This window comes from Mustela nivalis (assembly GCF_964662115.1).
Source record: "Mustela nivalis genome assembly, chromosome: 10".
NCBI classification, from domain to species: Eukaryota; Metazoa; Chordata; class Mammalia; order Carnivora; family Mustelidae; genus Mustela; species Mustela nivalis.
Window position 1 is genome coordinate 43,594,958 of NC_139029.1, and position 25,126 is coordinate 43,620,083.

Here is a 25,126-nt window from a genome sequence, read left to right on the forward strand (position 1 = left end):
AAGTGCTTTTTAGAAAGCCGTGGCGTGTGTCAGGGAAAGAGTGGGGGTAGGAAAGTGAATAAGAAATCTCCACACTTTGCAGGACCCAACTCAGAGCATCAAGGAGAGGCTGCCCGGGCCCCTATAGACCAAAGCCTTCGACTGCCTTTCCCAAAGCTGCCCGGCTTTCTCTTCACCCCATCTGTAGTTACCTTAAAATAAGCAGAGTCCAGGATCTGTGAGAGTAATAATTAAACAAACACCTACCCACAGAAGAACAGTGAGTGTAGAATCCAGATGCGGACGCACCACTTCAATCAGACAGCTAGTAGAAGAACTCCACTACGGTACTTTCGACAACCTACCTCCAGCGCAGATTCTACTGCCCTGCTCATTTTACAAATGACAAACTGAGGTTCAGAAAGTTTAAGCAGCTCATCCAAAGGGCAAAGCCGGCCAAGAGTACCAATACAGACAGATGTTAGAAATACAGATGGAGGGACGCCTGGGTGGCTCAATTGGTTAAGCAGCTGCCTTCGGCTCGGGTCATGATCCCAGCATCCTGGGATCGAGTCCCACATCGGGCTCCTTGCTCCGCAGGGAGCCTGCTTCTCCCTCTGACTCTGCCTTCCACTCTGTCTGCCTGTGCTCGCTCTTGCTCGCTCTCTCTCTCTGACAAAAAAAAAAAAAAAAAAAAATCTTAAAAAAAAAAAGGACAGATGGAAGGCATGGGGCTTCTGATTTCAAACATAGAGTCCAATTAGGAATTAATGTATCTGAGCTTCCCTAAGAGCTGTGGCCAGGGTTTCCACATGAGTCAGGTGGTCACTGGGATTTGAACTCAGGTCTGTCTGTCTTTAGGTTCATGTTTTCTTACTCCATGACCTGACCCTCTCTTTCTTTATAAATGTATTCCCAGTTAAAATATGACCAACTGCTTTTTTTTTTTTTTTTTTTTATCTCTTAAGGCCAGAATGGTCAACCCAACTACTACTTAGAGGTTCAAAATACAAATATTTATGTTGCTTGTAAGTGACAGGGTTTCTATTTAAAGTAATTAATTGCTACTGGTCTTAGAAGTGTGCAAACTTTCTTTGGTTTACGATATTTGTCCAGATTTTTATACTGGACACAATCCAGATGAGACAAAACTAAGTTTATTATGAAGGCGTTTCCCACCTTTGAAACAGGCTGCCATGAAAAACACTTGCTGTTGGCTGGTGTGAACAGGCAATATTCTGGGTCTAGGAGTTTTCTTTGACAAATGCTCATTCTTCAAAACTGGAAAGTCCAGTCCCTTTCTTCACAAAAAGAAGATTGTCAGAACTGAAAGCAACTCCGAGGTAGAAGTGAAGAAGTTAGTGGCACCTCTAGTCCTGGTGCCTGGGTTTCCCGTGTCCAAGTCCAGGGCCTGCAGTGGAATTCCACAAACATGTAGGACAGTTCCTGGGGACGGGACACTATTAGGTGCTGGGGACACACAGTATCAAGATCCCGAACCAGTTCTGAGTTTCTCAACTTTGAAAAGTCTCAGGTTCCACGACAAAGGGACACCTGTCTCTAGTCTACTCATGGGTGTCAAAAAGAACTTTGGATAGCCTTTCTTATTGAAAAGTGCTTAAAGAGAAAACATTTTATTCTCCAAAATAATATAGGCTACCTTAAAACTCTTAGCTCTGTCTGGCTTTGGTCTTTTCAGTTGGATTTTGAAAGGGCTGTCAGATCCATCAGAGACTAAAAAATAAACTTGCAACATGGCATGATACAGACCTTTCATGAAGAGAATCCCAGCCCCCTTTTGTGGACATGATAGTTCTAGTAATCTACAGCTACCAGAGCTAATAGGATTTATGTTTCCTCTACTCCAGGTTAAGCTGGATCACCTCCTTCCTCTTTGACCCCTCTTTTAAATAAGGATGTGAGTAAATTTGCATTCATTGGGTACCTACTCTGTGCCAGGAGCTCTGGATATGTCAACTGATATAACTCAAAACAATCCTCTAAAATAATTATTAGGATACAGCCAAAGAATCAAGAGTCAGAGAGATTATATTTCACCACTGTTGATAAGAACAGTGTAACCAGGATACATAATAGAATATGGAGGCCTTTGAAGTTCATTCAGAGATGGGTTTAGCTTTTCTTGCCAAGTACACATAGGAACGAGGTCGGTATGCGGATATTAGCAAAGCTACAAAGCTCTGGAAAAGTGTATGCTGACCTGGAACAAGGATAAAAGGCAAGGCTCTTCCTTAGATGCTGAGATGGATTTATACTGATCCGCTACTCTCCTGCCTCCAGTCTCCCTGATGACCCAAATCTGTTTACTTCCAATATGGCTGCCCAGAGCTAGGACACAGCAAGAATCCCAATGTGTGCATGGGGTTTAATAGCTCTTACATATATATCACATTTGACCTTCCTAACAAACCCATGAAATAATGTCTTAACATCTAAAGACTCTGCCCCTGCAAAGTCCTATATGTCTTTGAAGACTTAAATACCCCTTCTACAAAGGATTCACTGAGCCACGTTAGCCACTCTGGCACAGTTATTTCATTCAATTTATCCATGAACTTCAGAGTCAGGAAGTCAGGATTTTACACCCTACTTCTATTACCTGCTGGGCTTATCATTTGACCTTGGGCAAGTCACTTTACCTCCCTGGGCTTCATCAATGTACAACAGGACTTTGTACAATAATTCCCAATGTACAGAGTGGATCGTGAGGACTGAGATGACACAGTTTATAAAATATCCAACTGCCTGGCTCCATAAATGTTAGCTCCTGCTCCTGCATGTGACAGGAAGCCCCTAAAAGCTTTTAAGCAGGTATAAGATGTGATCAGAGTTCAGTTGAAAGCTCCCTCAAGCAGCTGAGGCCTGCCAACTCCTTCCCAAATGCAATCTGATTCCACGGGAAAAGCACACTCATAAAATCCTCTAATTCCAGGGACTTCTTGGGATTGTGTAAATAAAAGGGGCTTCGACAGTGGTGAGCAGGACCTGGCACCCTGATGGCCAAAGAAGTATCGCAGCAAGAATCCCGCCAGGCTCTGTCAAGAGATTACACAAGGCCAAATGGGAGGTTAAGTCGAGAAGGGCGAAAAAAATTCTCTTTTCATCTTCCCAAAGAGTTAAACATACATTCGTCAGCAGGCACGTTCCCAACCAAGCTATGCTGCCCAGGTGTACACAAAGCCCCAGGTTCACACGGCGGTTAAGATAAACAACACGTGGACTGGCAGGACAGTCCTGGGAGGGCCAAAGTTCGAGATAGTCCAAGGGCAAGACTGGAACCAGATGCAGTGCCAAAAATGAGGAGTTGGCACACTTCTGGAGATGCCATGAGAACCAAATCATGCTGGCGGGCAGTCCAAGGCCACCAGGACACCCCAAGGTAACCCACCGAACTGCATGGGCCAATTGAGGTCAAAGGTCACATGCTAGCCAAATCCGACCCACAGAGATGGTCTGTTTGGCCATCCACGGTTTAAATTTCCTAACATCAATTGTTGCCATTTCACGACAGCAGGTCTCACGCAATGTCCAGATTTCCAGCTACTGAACCAGCTTCAACACCATGTGGCAACGGGGGCAGCACTAACCATGGCTGGACATGCTCTCCACCCTTCGTATTATCTCCCTGACACCCAGGCCACAGGTCAGTCGTCATTGTCCCTGAACTTCTACTATTGATTTTCCTACACCTACTCTGCAGAGTCTGATGTGGAGCTCGATCCCAGGACTTGGAGATCATGACCTGAGCCAAAGGCAGCCGCCTAACAGATTGAGCCACCCAGGCGCCTCTTGCTCCTGTTTTTCTAACACGATCGCCCCAAACAAAACACCACCAGATGTCCTCATGGAGAGCCGACAGATCCATGAGGAATTATTTATGGGGCATCTAACCAGTTTCAAGTCTCAGATGCATGGCTATTGGGCTAGATGACAGCTAAGACCCTGCCTTTTCAGTTTCCCAGTCTTTTTCATGTACTGAAACTATCAGGAAATACTTTCAAGAGCGCCCCCCTAACCCCAGTGACCCAGCGGCCCCACTCCACCCTGACCTGTGGTCCCCAGGGCCTAGAGATCCATTTCCACACCCTTGACCCACTTCTTGTGATCCTTCTGGGAATCACCATCCAGGAGAAAGCTCCCAATCAGAGGAAGAGCACAAGTCTCAAGAAAGCAGCTCGGATCTGGGTTTGAAAACCAGTTTTGGGGCGCCTGGGTGGCTCAGTGGATTAAGCCTCTGCCTTTGGCTCAGGTCACGATCTCAGGGTCCTGGGATCGAGCCCCGCATCAGGCTCTCTGCTCAGTGGGGAGTTGCTTCCTCTTCCCCCTCTGCCTGCCTCTCTGCCTACTTGTGATCTCTCTGTCAAATAAATAAATAAAATCTTAAAAAACAACAACAACAGTTTTGCCACTTAAAATCCATGTAACAGCAGCAAGTGGCTTCACTTCTCGGAGCCCCCACTTGAAAAAGAGGAAGCCAATACCCACTTTGAAGAGCTGAGAGCATGACCCATCATAGGGCAGGGATTTAAAGAAGGTGAGTTCTCTGCCCTCCAAGCCTGAAAACCTACTCTCCAGCTGATTACAGCTGTTTACAGCTGATGCTAATCAGCCTGCTTGACTGGTTCCCTCTGGTTTCCTCGAGAAGGTGGCCAGACTAACCGGGACAAGGCTGTGTCAGCTCCAACAAGGACTGTCACTGCAGTCAAGAGACGCTGGAGCCATTCCAGGAAGCCAGGGATAAGACAACCCTCACGCCAGGAGCACACTCCCCACTCCCAGGCCGTCAAAGTTCCTTTTGTAGAACCCAGAAACCTTCTTCCAATCTGACAGCTGCCACCTGCACAAATAATTCAGGGATGCAATTTTGTAACTGAATACAGGGCCCGAAAGCTGGAAAGTTTGAAGTCCAAAATAATCCCTTTGACCTTCTGCCTAAACGCTCACTAATCACTTTTTAATTTGTCGTTTATTTCCTCTTTCAGTGCTGGACTCACAGGCTACGTTTCGTTTTAGAAGTATCCGGGGAGTGAATGGCATTACAGAACACCTGATTAAAGCACAGAAGTCAAACTTCTCTCCCCCACATCTGAGGCTTGGTGAATGCCCCCCCACCAAGATTTCCAGAAGGCTCTGGGTGGCAAGAAAGTGAAGGGAAAAAAGGCTGCTTTGAAGCAGAGTCCTTACTGGGAAAATTATGGGCTATGGGAATTAATAGGATGTGGTCCCTGCCCTCTAAGAAGGCAGACTCTGGGGACAGCTACCCATGATGCAGTGGGACAGCACCAGCCCGGGAGGCCTTTCCAAAAATGCTCAGGGAGCACGGAGGACGCAGGTGAGCACAGGACTGGGCTGCTGGCAAGGATGTAACATTTCAATTTATTGATTAACCCAGTAAACGCATTTCAAAGAGTCCTTGCTGTCATCTGAATGCCAACAATGGACTTAAGGCTATACAAAAAAATTTTTTAATAAAAGTAATTGAAAAAAAAAAAAATCCAGAACTGCAAAGAGTCCCCCCTGCAAACAGTTAACAAAACGGCTGTTGTAACCCACCCTCATCTCCTACTCAACTTTTAACCCTGAGGGAAAATGAAAAAAGGAGATGGAGGGAGCCTATCTAATTCCTAAAACACAGATGCTGAAAAGATGCTAAAAGAGGAACACTGGCAACTAAAAATATTGTTCACTCCAGAAGAAATGTCTTACTTGGAGACAAAGGCCTCTAGTCTAATCATCACTAGGATTACTACAAACTTAAATGAGTTGAATCCAAAGAGTTGTACTAGGGTCATTCCACATTGTGTTTTATCCTAGCAAATCAGGCAACCTTTCACCTACTGAATAACAAAGTCACCGGGAGCCAGAGCTGCTCAGCCCGTGTCTTGGAGAAGAAAATGATTTCCACTTGTTTGTGATTCAGTGAAGAGATGCCTGCTATCCATAAGACAAAACAAGTGAGTTCAGGAGTTTTCGTTAAGTTTCCTTTGGCAAGGGGACCTCAGAAAACAAATACCAACCCACACTCACTGACCATCCTAATGACCCCTATTCATCAGTGTTATTGAGGTTAACTATATAGTCACACTTGGGCTCTCTTGAGCTCTGTTTCTTCATGTGCAAAATGAAAGGGGCGGTTTTTATCAGGTGTCCTAGGGACATTTCTAATTCAGGAGTTTTCACCTTTAATCTAGGTGTTTTATCAACCAACTGCAGGCTTCCTACCTGTGGCATCCAGACAGACAGCATCGCCACCTGCCCGCTATCCCCTCAGGGGTAAACTGAGGGGCACACTATGGTTTTTTTTAAGTCTGGAAAGATAGACTGGCCAAGCAGCACCCTCCAGAATTCAAAGGTGCTCCTTATAAAAGAACAACTCTAGCAAAGATCCCCGAATCTGCAGACCTCCAGATGCCAACTGAATTAATGACTGGCCATTCTTGGCTCTGTCAAAGAAGGAGGTTGACAGCAAGAACACTGTGTGGGTTGGATGCAGGTGGGAATGAGCATCAGCGACTGCAGCAGACTGGGTACCCTTCTAGGTGCTTTCAATCGGGGCCTCTTTCATTCCTCCCGGTCATCCTTTCCAGGTAAGCAGCACCAGCTAGGTTGTGCAAAGGCCCAGACTGAAGATCAGAAGCAAGGTCGTGGAGCAGCAGGGCAGAAATGCCACGGGGCCGGGCTGGCTGTCCACGGCTCTGGGCAGCCAGCATTCTTCCTATCTGTAGGTGCTTTCGCCCAGACCAAGAAGGGGTGCGTCCGTCAAGCGGGCTGGCTCCCCGCAGTTAGAAATCTGTGTGCTCTGGGGCCACCCTCAGCTGCTCTGGCAGGCCTCCCCTTCCCCCCACCAGCATGGAGACAACAAAATATGGGCATTCAGATACAGGAGAAAGGGCTGCAGTAAAAAACCCCTAGGTGGCTTGCTATAGGAACCCTATTGTTCCAGGGGGAAGCTCTTTTGCCAAAACTCTCCAGGAAGCCACACTCTGTGATGCATTTTTCAGCTGTTGAGAGAAAAGGGTAGTTCCTGGGATGTTTCTTCAATGGTACTGGAAGCCAGGCCCTTAATCCTTGCAAAGCAGCAAGGAGCCAGCTTCCCCCAGAGGAACAGAATGTCTAGAGTCCTTCTTCCAAATAAAAACACAAAAAACTCCTCAACTTCCCCCTTACCACCTCCCAAAATGTGTGAATCAGGCAGAAAGGGAGAAAAAGGGAGCGAAGCTGAAGGGTGGGTGGGGTGGGGGTTCAGGCCTTCTCTGCACCCCTCCTCCCCTCATGGCCCTGCCCACCTGACCTCTCTATAGCAGTAAATTACAAAGCCCCCACTGTTCTCTCTGCCCATCCTCCCCACATCCTCCTTACCCCCACCAACATACATTTTTTTTTAAGGGCGAAATGCCAAACAACATTATTCCCCTTCACCATGGTATTGCCATGAGAGCTGCCTGGTATGTTTGCCTGAAAATTGGAAGGTTTTCATGGAAATCTCGGCCTCCACTACAGCTCTCCCTTTGTGGAAATGGACTTGGAAAGAAATGGAAGGCCCCTAACTGGAACCTAATTGGGCAGATGAGAGCAAGGCCCCTGAGATTGCTCAGAGGCCAGAGGATACCTGACTGTGCCTTTGGCAGCCTGGAACGGGCCCGTTCTGCCTCCACTCGCCCCTGGGCACAGTGTGACTCTCTCTAAGGGGGAGCCTCACCTCAGAGGAGGGACCCTATTATGGAATTGCAGGGGGGGTGGACACTGGCAGCACATATGTTACCCATGGGTGCAAACAGGTATCCATCCCTGGGGCACTGAGGTCAACAGCAGGAAACTGTGTCACAGCCCATCTGAACTGACCAAGCTCCAAGAAGAATTGAAAATGGTTTTCTGGGTTTGGTCAGGTTTTGTGACCGCTTGGAAGGAGCAGACCTTGTTCTCGTGGCCCTGTGAGCCCGGCCCAGAGAATTCTCAGGGCCTCCGTATCCTCATCGTCAGCAAAAGAGGTCAGGCCGCGTGGAAGAGCTGCCGTGAAGATCACCCGAGCTGGGGTGTCTGGGGTGGGGAGTCACGTAGCTGGGCACCACGGCACGGAGCGCCTGCACTCGGGTCCTTCTACCCCGCCCCAGCACGAGGGAGGGAGACAGGCTGGTGGGTGCAGGACCGGATCCGTGAGAAATCATCTCTCCCGTCCTGCTCCCTGTACCGCGGAGAGCAAAACTGTGGAGGCGGGCTCCTATTTGTCCATCAAGACGACAGAATGGGTCTCGGGAAATTCATTATTCAACAAACTGGCCCTTCACAATTCCCATCCAAAGGAACGGTTTGATGCCTTTCAGCACACTGGCTATACAAAATACTGAAAGACCAGCGCGCTTCAGAAGCCTCACAAAAACCCGGGTCTGGGTTTGGCAGAAGTTCCTCCGCCACCGGGTTTTTCTGTGTGTGGTTTATAATAACATGCAAGCCTGGTGCCAGCGCCTAACCTATTAAGGGACTGCCAATTAGCAGGGGGCCCCGAGCTGCAGGTTTGAGAACTGGGGAGCAGGTCTAATGAGGGGCCCAAGCCACTTCTCTCTAGCACCCCCTCTCAATCTAATACCTGGTATACTGGTCTATTGTTCTGCCTAGAACTTTCCTGTATTTCTCAGCGCGTCTCATCTGCTTCAAGTGTCCAGGCCTGGAGGCCACTGCTGATGTTCACGTCCATCTTGAAGGGTAAAACTGGGCCCTGAACAAGCTTATTCTCTGGATAGGGACTTTCAGATCTGGCCAATCATCAAAATCATCAGGGCCACTCATTAAAGAGCACATTCCAGGCCCTACCCAGACCTGCTTAATAACTCAATCGGAATTCCCAGGACAAGAGCCTTTCACAAGCCTTTGAAAGGATTCTATCCCCCGGTGATTTGGGAGTCATTGCTCTAAAAAGTAAAAAAAAGTTCATTTTTGAACTCAAGGGCTTTACAAAAAATGGATGCATAATATACATAAAATGGAACTGATATATACCTATACCAAACCAACACAATTTTAAACCACAATGAATATCAAATGTCTGGAGCGCCTTGGAGGCTCAGTCAGGTAAGAGTCTGCCTTCTGCTCAGGTCATGATCCTGGAGTCCTGGGATCGAGCCCTGAACTGTGCTTCCAGCTTGGTGGGGAGCCCGCTTCTCCCTCTGCCCCTGCCTGCTGCTCCCCCTGCTTGTGTTCTCTCTGTCAAATAAATAAATAAAACCTTTACAAATATATATCAAATGTTTGCTGTTGGACCTATTGTGTACTGGAGATGGGATATACTGGGATGAATAAAACAGGGTTCCTGTCCTCAGAAGAGCTCCCTATCTAGGAGATGCAGCAAGAGCCCAGCAGGAGAGCCTGTCTTTCCTACCTTGGGATCCTGTGAGATTGCAAACCTGCAGTTCTTCCCTCCTCTTTTCTCTTCTGCCTCATGCTGGCCTTGGCTTTCCAATATCTTTGCCAAGATGGCATCAAATATGAAACAGAATGATTCCAGACACCCAACTTCAGAGGCCTATCTTAGGATGGCAGACAGAGCCAGAGAAATGTATGGCTTCAAGATCCAGGAAAAAATATGGGCCTTCGGACTGCCTAGGCTGAAGATAGAGATAGAGTGGGTCCCTGTGCAACAGACAAAGCCCTGGGCTGGGTTTTGGAGCCCAAGCCTGGATAAGTCCCTGTTCTTCACTGAGCCTTCTTATCTACAAAAGAGAGGAAAATGGACTGTGTGGTCATATTGCAAAGCATGTGTAGCATAAGCCTTTCCCTGGAGCCTTCCTCAAAGTTCACTGCTGAGTTTCAAAGGCAGTTGTACAAACTTGAAGAACCAGAGCTCTCCAGAACACTCTCCCAAGAAAAGTGAGACGAAATGATCTCTCACTGGCTCTAAAATTATGCCTCATGGATATGGCTTTTAAACAAGACTCGTTTCTCAGCCGGCAGAAAGGTTTTTCGTCCACCCTCTGCAGTGCCAGATACACAGCAGAGACCCAACCTTAAAGACGACATCTACGGTAGACAGTGGCATGGCCAGGCCGTTTTACAAAGATGACTGTGGCAGGCCTGTGGGGGACAGGCTGGAGCACAAGGCGCTGAGAATTCAAGCTCCCTGCTCACTGAGGTGTGACCAACCACCTTCCCGAGGAAAAGCCTTCTGCATTCTGTAGACACATCCCCATCAGCCCTGAATAAGATGTATGAAGGCCCCCCACAGCCTTGACGCCACGCTAGGTCCTGGCCAGCGCAACTCAAATAAACACTGCCCGCTCTCCAGGAGCGTCTGGGGCTGTTTCCCTTCTTGCTTTAAACACCTCTCGGAAACCGACTGCTGCAGCCTCCCTGTTCAGACTCTCAGGTTATCTTAACACACAGTGCTCTTCGGGAGCACACCTCAGTGTAGATTAGAAGCTAACGGCTCGAGAGGGCACCCCATCTCCTGGCAGTACAAGGACAATGGCCTGGTGTAGCTCTAAGCACGTGAATTTCGGAGCCAGATGCACCTGGGTCTCTTCACCCTCATCACATCGCTCGGTAACTGTCACCATGACAACGAAGGGATGGTGTGTCTTCAGCAGCAAGGACAGAGACGGGTGTCATCTTGGCCCACGAAGAAATCCACGGTCTACCTCATGTACAGTTACTGAATAGGTACCGTGAACATCACCATCTGAAGCTTGGTCCTGCCTCTTTTTAGTCCTGTGACATCAGGTAAGCGGCTGGATGAAAGCCATCTGTCGCAGGGAGCTAGCTGAGCCCATCTTGAGGGGTGACTGTGAAGCTGAGAGATACAGCATGACACATAACGTGCACTCAGTTCACAGGAGGGGTTGTCGTCGCTCATGGTCTTCCTACCCAAGACATCAGCGTGAAGAAAGGCAAGTAGGGCAGCCCTTGGCCCCATGTGGGAGCTCTTCATTTCCTTTAAAGCAGCCAAGGGCAACAATGTATGGAGAGTTTTTTAAAACACCAGTGTCTTTTCAACGTTTGATTATTTCCAGCTAAAGGAAAACAAGTGGGGATTTTCTCAGCATTCCGTGCTGGTCTGAATGGAGTGTCCCTTGGGGGACTTCCTTGGCCCTTCACTTCATATGGGCCATCTTCATCTCTATGGAGACTCTGTTCACTTTCTCGTCGTTCACTTTTTCCCAATAAATATTTATTGGACGCCCACAATGAACAAAGGACAGACATGAGAGCAACTGGGGACTATGCGGTGATTATAGGTCAAACCCCTTTTTTAAATTCCTATGAGGAAGGTAAGAAAAAGGGCAGGGGTTTGCCCGAGGGCACGCAGTGAGAAAGAGACACAGGGATCTGCATACTGTATGGCTCCAGAGGTCACTACTTGCAGGCTTCGGTTTCAGCCAGGACGGAAACTCAGTGCCATTTCTATTCCTGCTTCACAGAGAAGGCTGAGCAGGCCCCACGCAACCTCCTCTGTGCAAGAGCTTCACGGGGGGCCTTGTATTTCTTGTGAACATCACACCCTATGCACCACGTCCCGGCTGGCTGTGTTAGCTGGGTATTATTACATGGGTTCTGGCCTTCCCTAGGGCCTACTGGTGTGTACGTGACGTTCACGCCAGACTTGTCTCACTGAATTAGTTATAAGGAAACAGAAACACCCGAAGTGTGGGGCATGCTGGAAAATAATTGGTCAGAACCCCTCAATAAACTCAATGTTATAAAAGAGGAGAATCTGTTGCAGATAAAGGAAACTAAAGAGACAACTTTATCAAATATGATGAGTGAAACTTGATTAATTAGATCTTAGATCAAAAAAATCTATTAAACAATTTCAAGTATGAACCGTGTATCAGATATTATTGAATAAATGTTACTTTTCTGGCAAAAAAATGTGGGGGTCTGGTTAGCACGCATATATGTGTACATGTAGCTAGTCACGCAGAAGGACAAACAGCGAAGAAGAATCTACATAAAAGAAACGAAAACTGATGAAACGTATGTTACATTGGGTGGTCTTACTAAGAAACAGAATCCAAATGCCAGGACACTGGGATGCCCCTGAGCCTATGGGGTGCCGTATTCCCCGGTACTTCAAATAAGAATGGAACAATCTGTGCAATGGGTTTAGCAAACACTTTAGAACAATGAAAAGTTCTAACAAAGCATAGTGTACTGTACTTAACTTCATTTTTAAATAACATGATTACACAGGTTTCAACTGGTCAGTTAAATTTAGCAATTAATCATCATCATCAAACATTGTCTCACACTAATCAAATTCAAATCAAGGAAGTAATTTTTTTTTTCTTTGTTCATGGTATTTTCAATTCATGGGTAGAAAACAGGATGTGATGATAATGCATATTTCAGACTCACAGAAGCCTAAATTCAAATCTCAAGCTACCTGACTTAGGTCTCATTTTGTCTATAAATGGAGGGGTGCTATGATTGCAGTGTTCCCTCTCCCCCCCCAAAAATATACATAGTTGAAGTTCTAGCCCCAGGACCTTGGGGTGTGACCTGATTTGGAGATGGGGTCTTTACAGAGGTAATTAAGTTACAATGATGTCATTAGGGTAGATCCTAATCCAGTATGACAAGTGACCTGCTAAAATGGGGATACATAGACGTAGAGACGCCTGTAGAGGACATACAGAAAGGACGCCATATTCACATGAAGACCGCCATCTTCAGCCAAGAAGAGAGACATAGAACAACTCTTCCCTCACAACCTTCAGAAGGAACCTCCTTGAATCACTATGATCTTGGACTTATAGCCACCAGAGTTGTAAGCTAGTAATTTCGCTGTTTCAGCCACTCAGTTCATGGTACCTTGTTACAGCAGCCCTAGCAAGCAGAGGCAACAGTACCTACCCCAGAGAGTTTTAATTTGGGGGATTAAGGCAAAGGAAAGCAAAAGGGAATGAAGAGAAATCTGTGTAATTAAAGGGTAGTCCTTCATTTTGAATGACTTTAAAAAGAAACAACTTTAAATATGGCAATCAGTAACAACACAGAAAATTGTACAAATATATATGTATGTATATATACCTAAATAACTGAGAGAAAATCAAATAAAAATGACTAAAATGAAATACGCCAAAGGGTAGTAACATTTGTGTTAGGTAGTAGATTATAGGTGATTTTCTCCCTTTTCCCAAATTTGGGTAGTTTAAAAACATCAGTGATGAAAATCAAAGTCACAGATTTAGAGGGGAAAAGGCTAAAAATATGTATGCTAGTGTCAAACTACTTGGATTTTTCTATTTTTTCCATCTTTACGGAGCAACTTCTGCCCAAGTTAGGCACTAGGAAGGTGGAAGTAGAAAGAGAACATCCCTGCCTCAGATTTCAGTGTCAGGGTTCTCCATAAACCAATATTAATCCTTCACACCCCACCAAGTATGGAAAGGCACGCACTATTTCCTCCACATTTTAACCTCCCGTGCAAAATGCTCTAATGCAAAGAGGGAAAGAAAAGTTTCCAGTGCGGTCCAGATATTCATAAACACATCAGAAACTTTTCTTCTAAATGGCCCTGTTCAATAAACCAATCAGCTGTTGTCACTTCTCTGATTAGAGCGCAGTTGTCAGAAACACCACCTGCCAGTGCGAATCAAGAGAGAGACGAGCTGTCCCCGCATCTCATGACAACACCTAACTGATGTGAGGGTAACCCAACCTGTTTGCAGATCCAAGGCCCCGGCCCGTCTGAACTCAAGTGTGCTTGCCTTTGCTGGTCCAGCACGTCTGTAAAACTGTGCAGGAACAATAGCTTTCAAGGGCCAGATAAACAATGCTAAGAGGCAAAGGCTGGGTCCCCTTAGATCTTGACTCTCAAAAACCACCCAACATGGGCTCCATTCTTGATGCTCGTGGGGGGCACAGAGGATGCATTTAAGATCAGATCATCTATGACCAACTGTCCCTTCTTGCTCACAGCTCAGAGTCCCATCTGTTCCAGAAAACTCAAGCTTTCTAAACGTGTGACCCAGAGTCACTGCCCCTCATCCAGGTGATGGTCCCAGTGGACCCAGGCCCTCCTCCCAGGCTCAGTTCTGTGGCCAGTGGCTCTGCCAAACCCACTCATTTCCTTTTGTTGTTCCCATTGTTCTATCTCAACCCCCCCGGCCCCCTCTCCCGACCTTACCCAGCAGTTGACAGAAAGTGGGTCTTTACTGTTCAGGGAAGTTTTTGCTTAGTAGGTACAGTTTGGATACATAAAAATGAAGAACAGGAGGAGACTAGAATCTGCCAGAACTTACTGTCTCCTGCTCGAGTTACATCCTTGAGCCTTCTCCATGTTTGTCACCCTTCTCTAACTGATCTGTGCCCTCAGGGCTCAATATTGGGTCGGTTGCTGCTGTGAAGATGAGTATTAGAAGCATCACTGCAGGGAAGGTCATGTTTAAAAACCTGTTTGGGGGGCGCCTGGGTGGCTCAGTGGGTTAATCCTCTGCCTTCGGCTCAGGTCATGATCTCAGGGTCCTGGGATCGAGCCCCACATCAGGCTCTCTGCTGGGCAGGGGGCCTGCTTCTTCCTCTCTGCCTCCTCTCTGCCTGTGTCTCTGCCTACTTGTGATCTCTGTCTGTCAAATAAATAAATAAAATCTTAAAAAAAAAAAAAAAACCTGTTTGGTGGGTGGTGTGTGAAGAGGGTCACGCATATGTGAACACATTGATGGATACGTATGAGGAAAGGCAGTCTCCTTCCCTTCAAGCCTTCAAGTTCTGGGCAACTCAGGTATGAGCTCCTTGAGCGGAAACCATACCCTTCCCACTCCACAGTTCCTAGCAGAAAGCAGGTGATCAGTAAATGTTGCACAAATAAATGGGTGAGTAAGTGAATTCATGAACATAGTTGCTCTGGGTCTTGAAAGAAAACCTTTGCTCTCAGGTCAGACAGCCTTGCTAGAATGGCCACGTCTGTGTGTCCCTTCAAAGATCATTTCCCTCTTCTGTTAGAAGACTTAGAAGAGAGGTGATTAAGATGACAGAGGAAAGATAACAGCTTCTGAAAACAACTTTCGAGGGTTTTGGAATAAACTCTCACTGTATGGAGAAAGTTTATACTTCCTCCATCGATCTCATAGTCCCTCTCCTCCTCAGCAAGTCCCGGGGCGCTGTTCCAATCCCACACTGCTCTGTGCTGAGGCCAAAGCCCCGTTTCCTGCCTCAAAAGGCCCTTTGTTTGGGCTCTCTTTCCAAATCAGCGTATCCTGAGCTTGAACCCTCTTGCTTTTGAGAACTCCGATGCCTTGGCAGCAGAAGGCCTTGCCAGCAGGTTTGTAGTCCTAACAGCTTTCAAAAACCTCAATGTGAGGGCATGTCTATAGCTAAGAAACTCTTTTCATGGGAGGGGGTGGGGAGAGGGAGTATTATTTTAAGAGTTGCAAAAACAACTTCAAATTGACTCTTTAGTCTTTAATTGCTACCAGAAGACTGAGAACTTCTTGTTCTCTTGTATTTAATTAAGAAGATAGTTTTAATCAACTTTAAATGATATTGGTTAATACGCTCAGCTTAATCTCTCAGGCAAGGTTTGCCTCCGAACACTGGAATGCATTAAAGACGGGTTCCCAGCGTGCACTCTCCCAACTGGAAAACACCTTCCTTCAGCGAGAGCAGATGGAAAGGTAGCCACATCAGTGCAGCTGCCATCGGATTCTCTGGAAGGACTCCAGAGCTACTTTTCAAAGATCAGGTAAGCTACGTCCAACCCGTACTTTGTGTACTACACACGCCGTCAATCCAGGTAGCACTCTCCCCCACACTTATTTGTTCTGAAGCTTGCCAACTATCTGGGGCACAAAATGGTTTCTGAATAAAAACTTTTGAGGGGGCAGGGCAGAGATCAATGCAGAAGAGCCCATGCTCTGCCAGGCATCTTCCGACTTTGGGGCAACCTTGAATTCTTGTCCCCATTTGCCAGATGAGGAAACTGAATTTCAGAAAGATTACGACCCTTGCGTTGGGTTGTGAGCTAGCAAAATGGTGGAACCAAGATTTGAGCCCAGAACTGCCCCAGGACACATCCTGCTTCTGTTCTTAGAGTGGAACACTTTAGGCAAGCCTTAAGTTGAGATGACTCTCTTTGTCCCTCCTCTTATGTTGACGTCCTGTGACAGGATTCAGGCATTCGATACATGGTCAAGACTCCCAATGAAGGTTTTATTTCTTCTGGATTTTGCCCATTTTCTAAGCACTGTGCTAGGGGCAGTCTTTTCTATTTTATGGCCTCAAGCAGATCTTAAAGACCATCAATTCAATGGCCCCATTATTTAGGTGAGGAGTATTAGACCAACAGAGCACAAGTGCTCTGCTTAATTAAAGTCACTAATCAGTGCCAGAGCTGAGATGAGATGACTTGAGATGGGGGGTGGTGAAAGCACCCCAAAATAAACAAGTGAGGGAGTGGGATGAGCAGAAAGCCGCCACACGCATGGATACCCTTTCCCACAGGCACAGAGGAAGGAGAGGGTGTTGGAAGAGGGAAGACATGATCAAAGGCCAAAAGGCAGACATCTGTGGGGTGTGTCTAGGACGCAACGAGAGCAATATGGTGGAAGGCAGATGTCAATGAGAATACCTATGCCTTCAAAATCAGGCTGGCAGGAACTCGAAACCATTAATAGCCGATGCCTCTGGGGATTAGAATTTAGAGGACTGACGGGTGAGAGGGTTATTCCCTTTAAGCATAATCGTATTTTTGGAATTTTTTTTTACTCTAAGAATCTATTACTATGCTTTGGGATGTTGTGTTAAGGTTTAAAAGGCTTTGTAGATTACTGACACATGGGGCCACTATCTGGTTTGCAGAAGAACTGAATCCACAGTATCCAAGGAGGCTTTAAAATAGGGAACTAACTAACTAAATAAATAAAATATGGGCCTTATTGGATTTGAACTTGAACTTGCACAAGGTAAGGGTTTTATTTCTTTTGGATTTTACCCATCTTTCAAGACAGTTAACTTCCCCTAGCCTCATCATCTCATCCATAAAATAGAAGCAGGCACGGGGAACTTGATGGTCAGGTCCCCCCACCTCCTGCATTCTAAGATTTTCCTAAAGCGTGGTGGTCAATACGGGTCAGAGCTGAGACACAAGAACCGCTCTGCTGGTGGAATGCCTTATTTGACAGCAGGGCTGAATAGCATTCTCCTGATTCCCCGTCTAAACAACTGTGATGTTGCCACTCAGCCTCCCCAATCAGTTCTGCTACCTCTATATGATGTCAGTGCTGTAATCCTAGAGTTGATCTACTAGTGTCCACTCTAGAAGACTCACGGGCAGCAACCACATCCAATTCATCATTAGATCCTGACACCAAGCACAGTACCTGGTACATTAAAGATGCTCAAGGAATATTTGTTGAAATAACACATCACAGTGACTTACTCTGGGGCATTAATAATAAAATCTATTAATATTATTAATAATGGTAGTAATTACTTAACAACACAGTCCCAAGCATAGCTGATGCTGTGTTATAACTACGGGAAGGCAGATTTCATATTAACATACTTATTGAGGCCGACAGTCACAGACAAGGAAAGTTAAGTGGGCAAGGTGATCCAATAATTTAGAAAGTTAGGACATAAACTCAGATTTCTTTCTTTCTTTCTTTCTTTCTTTTTTTTTTAAACCCAGATTTCTTATTCCAGTTTGGGCAACTTTCCTCTGCAGAAGGCTTCTGCTCTCTCCCTGAAGAACCCCACCTAAGGCAGGACCAGATGAGGAAAAACTTTTCACTCTAAAAATAGCCCTAGCTTTTAAGGTAAGTTAAACTTTTTTTTTTTTTTGAACGGGAGCTATCATCATTAATACAAATTCAGTCTGTTGACCAAGTTCAAAACACTATATGAATACAACCTTGAAGTCAAAATATCTAACTGCCTTTCATTTCATATATACCCAATTCTCTCAAGTTAGTTAGTACTTGATGGGCTGTTACAAACTCCAGAAGCAAAGGTCCCCCCCCCCCCTTGCATCACACTGCTTTGCAGGAAGTACATATTAAGTATCCACTGTTTAGCTTTATAATTATACTTAATAATAATGTAGCTATTTATAGAAAGAAGACATACTGTGCCAGTGGCCACCTTACCATTGTGGTTATAAAGGCTGCAAAAAATGTTGTTTTTCTTCTTGCTTCTTGTCTCTATTTTTCTAAAATAAGTTTTTGTTGACATTTTCTTTAGTAAAAAATTTTTTGAAAGCACCCTCTTTTTTAAATGTTTTATTTAAATTTGATTTGGTTAACATATAGTGTATTATTTGTTTCAGAAGCAGAATTTAGTGGCTCATCAGTTACATATAATACCCAGTGCTCATTCCATCAAGTGCCCTCCTTAATACCCATCCCCCAGTTACCCCATCTCCCTCCTCCCCCATTTTCTTTAATAAAAAATTTTAAGCATTTATTATATACCAAGAAGTCATATCCTATTAAGGTAGAACTGTACAAAACTGAAAGCAAACCATAATTTTCCACCTAAGAAAGATAAACATAAAGGGCCCAAAGAAGGTCTAATTCTGCCCAGAGGAAATCAGGAAAGGCTTCACAGAAGGGGCTGCCCTTGAACTGAGTGAGTATCGTGAGGAAAGTAGCACATACCGAATGAAGAGAAAGAATGACAGTGGGAAAGCATGTGGATTGGCCAAGATGGAGATGTCTGGGACAAGAGTATGGAGCAGTGCAGTGAGGCGGGGGCAGTGGGAAGCAAGGGAATGAGAAGCAGGAAAGGTTAGCTGGGGTCTGATTCTGAAGGGTCTCAGATATATTTGAAAGTTTATTTTGTAGTCAATGAGAGGTCATAAAGTCCTGGTCTGTAGAGAAGGGCCGATGTGATCCGCAGTTTTAAGAAATGACTCCTGGGGGCGCCTGGGTGGCTCAGTGGGTTAAAGCCTCTGCCTTCGGCTCAGGTCATGATCCCAGGACCCTGGGATCGAGCCCCGCATCGGGCTCTCTGCTCGGCAGGGAGCCTGCTTCCTCCTTCTCTCTCTTTCTGCCTGCCTCTCAGCCTACTTGTAATCTCTGCCTGTCAAATAAATAAATTAATTAATTAATTTAAAAAAAAAAAAAAAAGAAATGACTCCTGTATACTTAATGCATAAAAGATATATGGGGGAGAGCAGACAACCTCGAAATAAAACCTCTAAGGAAATATTTTCAGCCACAGGTATGTGACACCATGCACCTCAAATGAAAAATAGGGAGAATGCAGAGGACAGAACAAATTCAGAAGATTATATATATTACATTTTTTTTCATTGCACAATACAGATACGACTTTATAGCCTAAAGCATTTTCCTATATATTTGTGACAGCATACCCTTGGGTTGCAATAGTTCTATGAGGTAGGGAGGGAATGAATCTTCACCCCCACTGTATCATTCCTAAAGTAGCAATGATTTTCCAGGCGTCCCCCAGCCAATACAGCAACGCAGGGAACAGAGCCCAAGATCAGCACAGAGCTGCCTCCTAGACTCCATGTTGGAAATTTCTCATTTAATTTTGTACTCAAAACCTGGCTGTGTTTTCTATGTGTCTATCTCCTCACCTTCTCACCTACCCCTCAAGGGCAGGCTCTACCTCCTGTAATTCTTTGTATCACACTGAGCCTTTGCATTTATCTCAATAAATACTGAAGGACAGATAAGACAGACAACAGGGTCCCAGGAATGTTCTCATCTGCAGTTTTGGTCAACAGCCAAGAATGCACTTTCCCATTGGTCTGGTGGGTATTTCCCATCCATCACTGACTGGTCCAGAGTAGAGGAAAAGCCCTTGCCGTGACTATGATCTGAGGTGCCTCTTGCCAACTGCTTTGCTGCTCTGCATTCTAAGTGCGAAGATCTGTACAAAATGGGTCTTCTCTGAGTCCTATTTAACTTTTCCATGGGTCTGTGTTTGTCAAAGCTTCATGCCAACTCTCTCAGAAAAAGAAACGCCACAAAACTTCTTTTAGGAAAAGGAGAAAAAGACCTACTTTATACACTTGCTCTCATGCTAATCACACCACCATTCAAATCCCAGATGAATAGGAAACCTACAATAGCCTGGGAAATACACAGAGCCTCTGGGCAAAGTGTGGGCTACTGAGCTCAGAATGTTGCATTTCCCTGCCTTTTTAACTCCTTTGGGGAAGACTGATAAGAAGAGGCAACAGTAGAATATGAAGCTGCTCTCCCTCTGCAGATGAGTCCCTCCATTTCTGTATGGAACTGGCAAAATATTCTCCTGCCCTGGCCTGTCCTTCTCTGATGCTCTACGGAAGCTGAGCCCCTCCCACGTATTTTCAATAAAAGTGTCTGTGTGGCGTGAGTGACCACCAAGCACATTCCAGCAAAGCACTTCCCCTGGAATCTTAGTAAATGATCTCTGCTAGTGATTAACTAGTTGGGTTATTAATATGGTGTGTCACCCCACCTCTCCACCCTCCCCCCCAGCAAAAGGAGTTGAGACAGGCATTGCTGACTAGGTCCACAGAAAACTAAAATGAACCCCAACCTCCTCCTTCACAGGGTTGTTATGAAATTCAAGTCAGTTAATAATGCCTGTAAAGCCCCTTGCCTTACAGTCTAGTCTGCCAGAGAAGTGTTCGGCAAAATGCATGCCCCTCCCCCTTCCAGCCTGAAGCTTCTCAGCTTAATCTCTGTCCTCCAGGAATTTTACAAAGAAAAAGGCAAAACTGAAATGGGCAAAAGGCTTTAAATCCCAAACCACACTTGGAACACTTCGCAAGGCCTGATAATTTCACTTCAAAACTTTCTGGCTGACGTGCTTGCTTCGTAAGCTTATTATTGAAAATACAAGTCAGTGCAAATTCCAACGCCAGTCTTCATGGCTGGAGGAAAGAGCAGAGGTGTTGACTGGTTCTTATCCCAGGCACTCGACCACTTTCCAGTTGCAGGATCCTCAGTAAGCTACTCGACCTCCTCCCAAAGGGCAAGGGTTTCATCTGTAAAAATCAGTTCTAGCAGTCTCTCCCTTTCGGCATTATACTATTTGATGAGACACGTGGATATGCCTGACTATACCATAGGGCTCAAAAATGTCCTTTTCCCAGTCTTTTTCCAGTTGGCGTTTGGAGAATGCCATCCTGGGTGCTATGGCATTTGTCTTTTGTTAGCTTTCAGGGTTTAGGCACCTAGAGATCTAGAATGAGAGAAACTGAGGCAAAAAAGGACATTTACATTCTAATTCTCAGATGCGCATTTTATCATTTGCTGGAACTAGCCACGGAAAGAGACTATTAATTAACAATAACCAGATTTCACAGCAGAGGACTACAGAACCACAAACATCCAATTCAAGGCAAAATCATAATTAAAGGTTCTTCAGTCCTTAGTGGCCCTAGGCAAATGAAACCAAAAGTCAAGATGGCTTATTTCCCTCATGGGACCGAGAGCACCCAGTATTTTTAATGTTTTGACCCAAGGAATGTATTTTAATTTCCCAAGCAGCCCCTGGGAGTCACCCAATGCCTACAGTGCAGATCTTCCAAAGCAATGGTTTACTAGGAAGAGGGGAGCCCATCATTCCTCCCTCCTAGTTACTGGAGTTACTTTCTCCAAAGAGATTCAAGCGAGAAGCCCACTAAACAAGACTCAGGTAAGTTGGTAACAACATTGGGAATATTTTTAAAAATCTCAGCCTGCTAGAAGTTCTTCCCTATAATTATAGCATATGAGATTACTTCAGAAGAAAATACTACGTATTTAATCAGAATGTCCACCAAGGCCAAGATGACAGCAAGACAAATGCAATGCTGGGAACTAATGTCTTAGGCCATTGTTCCCCAGAAACCTATAGAGGCCAAATCGACCAAAACAGCTACTTTGGGCAAGTGTCTAATGAAATCCACTGTGCGGCTGACAAGCATTTCTGCCACTTCCCGTTAGTGGTTGCTAACTCCACAACAATGTGGGTCATTTGTGGGGAAGAGGCTACTCGCAGAAATTCTATTCACCACATTTAATGAAGGTGCTGTGCCCACAGCCACTAACCAGAGAAGCTCACAATTTCTCTATGTGACCCAAAGGTTACAACAAACCACAAGGACAGCAGATCAAGTCCATGATACAAAAAAGGTTACTGACAGAGCGACTCATTACTGATATGAGTGACAAAGGCCTACCCCTTCTTCCCTCTAGACCATCTTGCTATGATACGATGTCTTCCCCTCCTCTAAATTCACAGAATGGCTGATGTATTTTAGGATGTCCAGCCTTATGACCACCAAAGATACCTGCCACTTCCTTCTTGACCCTCTGTGATGTCTGGAAGATGTCTTCATTTCCCAAGTAAACTACATTTTGAATCATCTCTCTCCTTTTGTTAATCAAAGCAACCCCGTCTCCTGAGTAGTGGAAATAACCAGCAAGACCAGAGTGAGAGGACAGGGGTCCTTCGACATTCACCTCATAGCACAGAATGCCAGTGCTCCGACTCAGCGAGGCAGAGGCCGATGCTCTGAGTCAGTCTCGACTAGCTGCACACTAATAAATGTGCTACAGTATAGGTTAGCTATTTCTGAAGCGCTGAAAATAGCATAAGATGGCTCCTAGTTGCCCTAATATACCTTTACAGGTCCAGAGAGCCCAGGGTGAGAATCCCAAGTCTAACCTATTTTGGATAAACCATCACATGTGATAGTGGGAGAGCCAGCACTGAGGGGTGCGGACAGAAAGGGAACTTCAGAAGCCCCGGAGAACAAAAGCAGCAGAGCCCGGTGGCAAAGGATGGCCCATTGGGTCAGACGTCTTAGGTCTGACCCCAACACTGTAAGTCACCGCCATGGAACCTCTGAGAAATGATTTTTTGAACCTCTCTGAACCTCATTTCTATGAAATGGAGAAAAATAGTAAGCAGGACCCCACAGGCTCACTGGGAGGGTTAAACGAGTGAACGCCGTGCACACTGCTCCGCCCAGAGAGAGGCACAGAGCAGGTACCTGACAAATGTCACAAACTGTCATTATGTGGGCAGGCCTGAGTGCCAGCCCAGCCCCCACCCACATGAGCTGCGTGAACCTGGAAAACCATTTGCCATCTCTGAGTTGCTAAACCAGGTGACTGACATCTCCTTATTTTATTACTGGAAAGATGAAGCAAGACCGCATCTAATGCTTCTGGGAACAAAGGCGAGTGTCTCTTCCGCACCCTTTTGTCATAGGGATGCTTTAAGTTTTTAAGCACTTACAGTTTAACTTTCAGTGTAACTTACAACTTGACGCTTCGACTAATTCCTAAAGATGTGTGTTCGGGTCTTAACAGTCTTTAGCCATCTCTGGCATCCAGCACGTGAGGCCAAAAGATACACAGTAATTCTGACTTCTGGGATGACTGGTGCCTACACAGCCACACATGTAGCGGGTAAAGGGTGAACGATCAACCTCATCTGAAACTACAATTCTACCTCATGGTCTTAAACAATACTGTAAAACAGATCCTAGGAATATGAAGAGCTTAATATTAGCATCTGTACACTTAATCGTTTTCAAGAGCCTCTGAAGACCCCAGGCTTGTTTTCATTTGGCGGAGGCAGGAATGTGCTTGTGACATCCCGGGTCTGTGGAAGTATGTTACTCAGCGGGTGAGCAGAGCTCGCTGACCACCCAGCATCTTTTTCTCAGTCAGCTTCATTGTTCTCCGCTCACTCATCTCCAACCCAGTGACAGTAGTGAACTGATTAAAAACTTTGCTTCTTTGTGGAAAATGGCTGGAAGAACAAAGCCACACTAGAGTGGTTTCATGAATATGTTAATTCCAAAGTTCTTTGGTAAAACTTTTGTGTTCTCTCCTTACATATTTTAATTAATCCTAAGACTGTTCTAAAATGGCAAAGCTACAGTAGAAAACGGTTTGGCGGTCTCCTCAAGAAGTTAAACACGGAGTTACCATGTGATCTGGCAATTCCACTCCTTAGGCATAGATACCCAAGAGAACTGAAAGTGTGTGCCCACACAAAAAACCTGAACACGGGTGTTCATAGCAGCCAGAATGGCCAGGAAGTGGAAAATACGCAGACGTCTATCAACTGGTAAGTGTATAAAATAAACGTGGTATGCCCAAACAAGAGAATATTATTTGGCAATAAAAGTCAATGAAGTTGGGACACCTGGGTGGCTCAGTGGGTTAAGCTACTGCCTTCGGCTCAGGTCATGATCCCAGAGTTCTGGGATTGAGTCCCGCATCAGGCTCCTTGTTCAGCAGGGAGCCTGCTTCTCTCTCCACCTTTGCCTGCCTGCCTGCTTGTGTGCTTTCGCTCTCTCTCTTCCTCTCTGACAAATAAATAAATAAATAAAATCTTAAAAAAAAAAGTCAATGAAATTCTAACACATGCTCAACGAACATGCTATACATTGGTGATAAGTTATGGATGAACCTTGCAAACATTATCTCGAGTCAAAGAAGCCATTCATGAAGACTAGATATTATACAGTTTCACTTACATGAAATGTTAAGTACAGGCAAATGTACAGACCTAAAGAGTTGGTCAGTGGTTGCCATGGCGGGACCAAAACTGGAGGGTGACTGTTAACAGGTTCAAGTTTCTTTTTGCAGTGACGAAAATGCTCTAAAATTGATAGTGGTGATGGTTGTCCAGCTCTGTAGACTGTACTGAAAGCCTGTGAACTGTATATTATCTCTATATAACGTATGTGTAATTCACATATATGACATATATAACACATATATACATATATAACATATATATAATTCAGATATTATATCTCAACACCATTTTTTAAAAATACCATTACAACCCAAGAAAAATTGTTTCTCTAAACCAGAAGGATTTCTTTCTTTTTTTTTTTTTAAAGACTTTATTTATTTATTTGACGGACAGAGATCACAAGTGGACAGAGAAGCAGGCAGAGAGAGAGGAGGAAGCAGGCTCCCCGATGAGCAGAGAGCCCAATGCGGGGCTCGATCCCAGGACCCCAGGATCCTGACCCGAGCCGAAGGCAGAGGCTTTAATCCACTGAGCCACCCCAAACAGAAGGATTTCCAATGGCCCATTTATTTTAAGGGGAATTTGAGAACCTAAGAAATTCCAGAGTGGGGGGTCGAAAGAGAACTTATAGCTTCATCTGCCTAGTAAGGCCATGACCATGAAGCATCTCAGCAATCCTACAAGATGGATT

At 45.4% G+C, this 25,126-nt stretch overlaps 1 protein-coding gene and 1 long non-coding RNA gene across 2 annotated transcripts in view; both read right to left on the reverse strand.

Annotated features, from left to right (window-relative positions):
• The window catches only part of PLPP3 (phospholipid phosphatase 3), an 84,248-nt gene that overhangs the window by 47,185 nt on the left and 11,937 nt on the right, over positions 1-25,126 (reverse strand). The gene's annotated exons all lie outside the window — the stretch shown is intronic.
• Positions 17,369-24,237, reverse strand: LOC309843190. Its single transcript, XR_014299999.1, has 2 exons — positions 19,067-24,237; positions 17,369-18,844 (listed from the first exon to the last, which is right to left on the reverse strand). It is a non-coding gene; the product is annotated as an uncharacterized lncRNA (long non-coding RNA).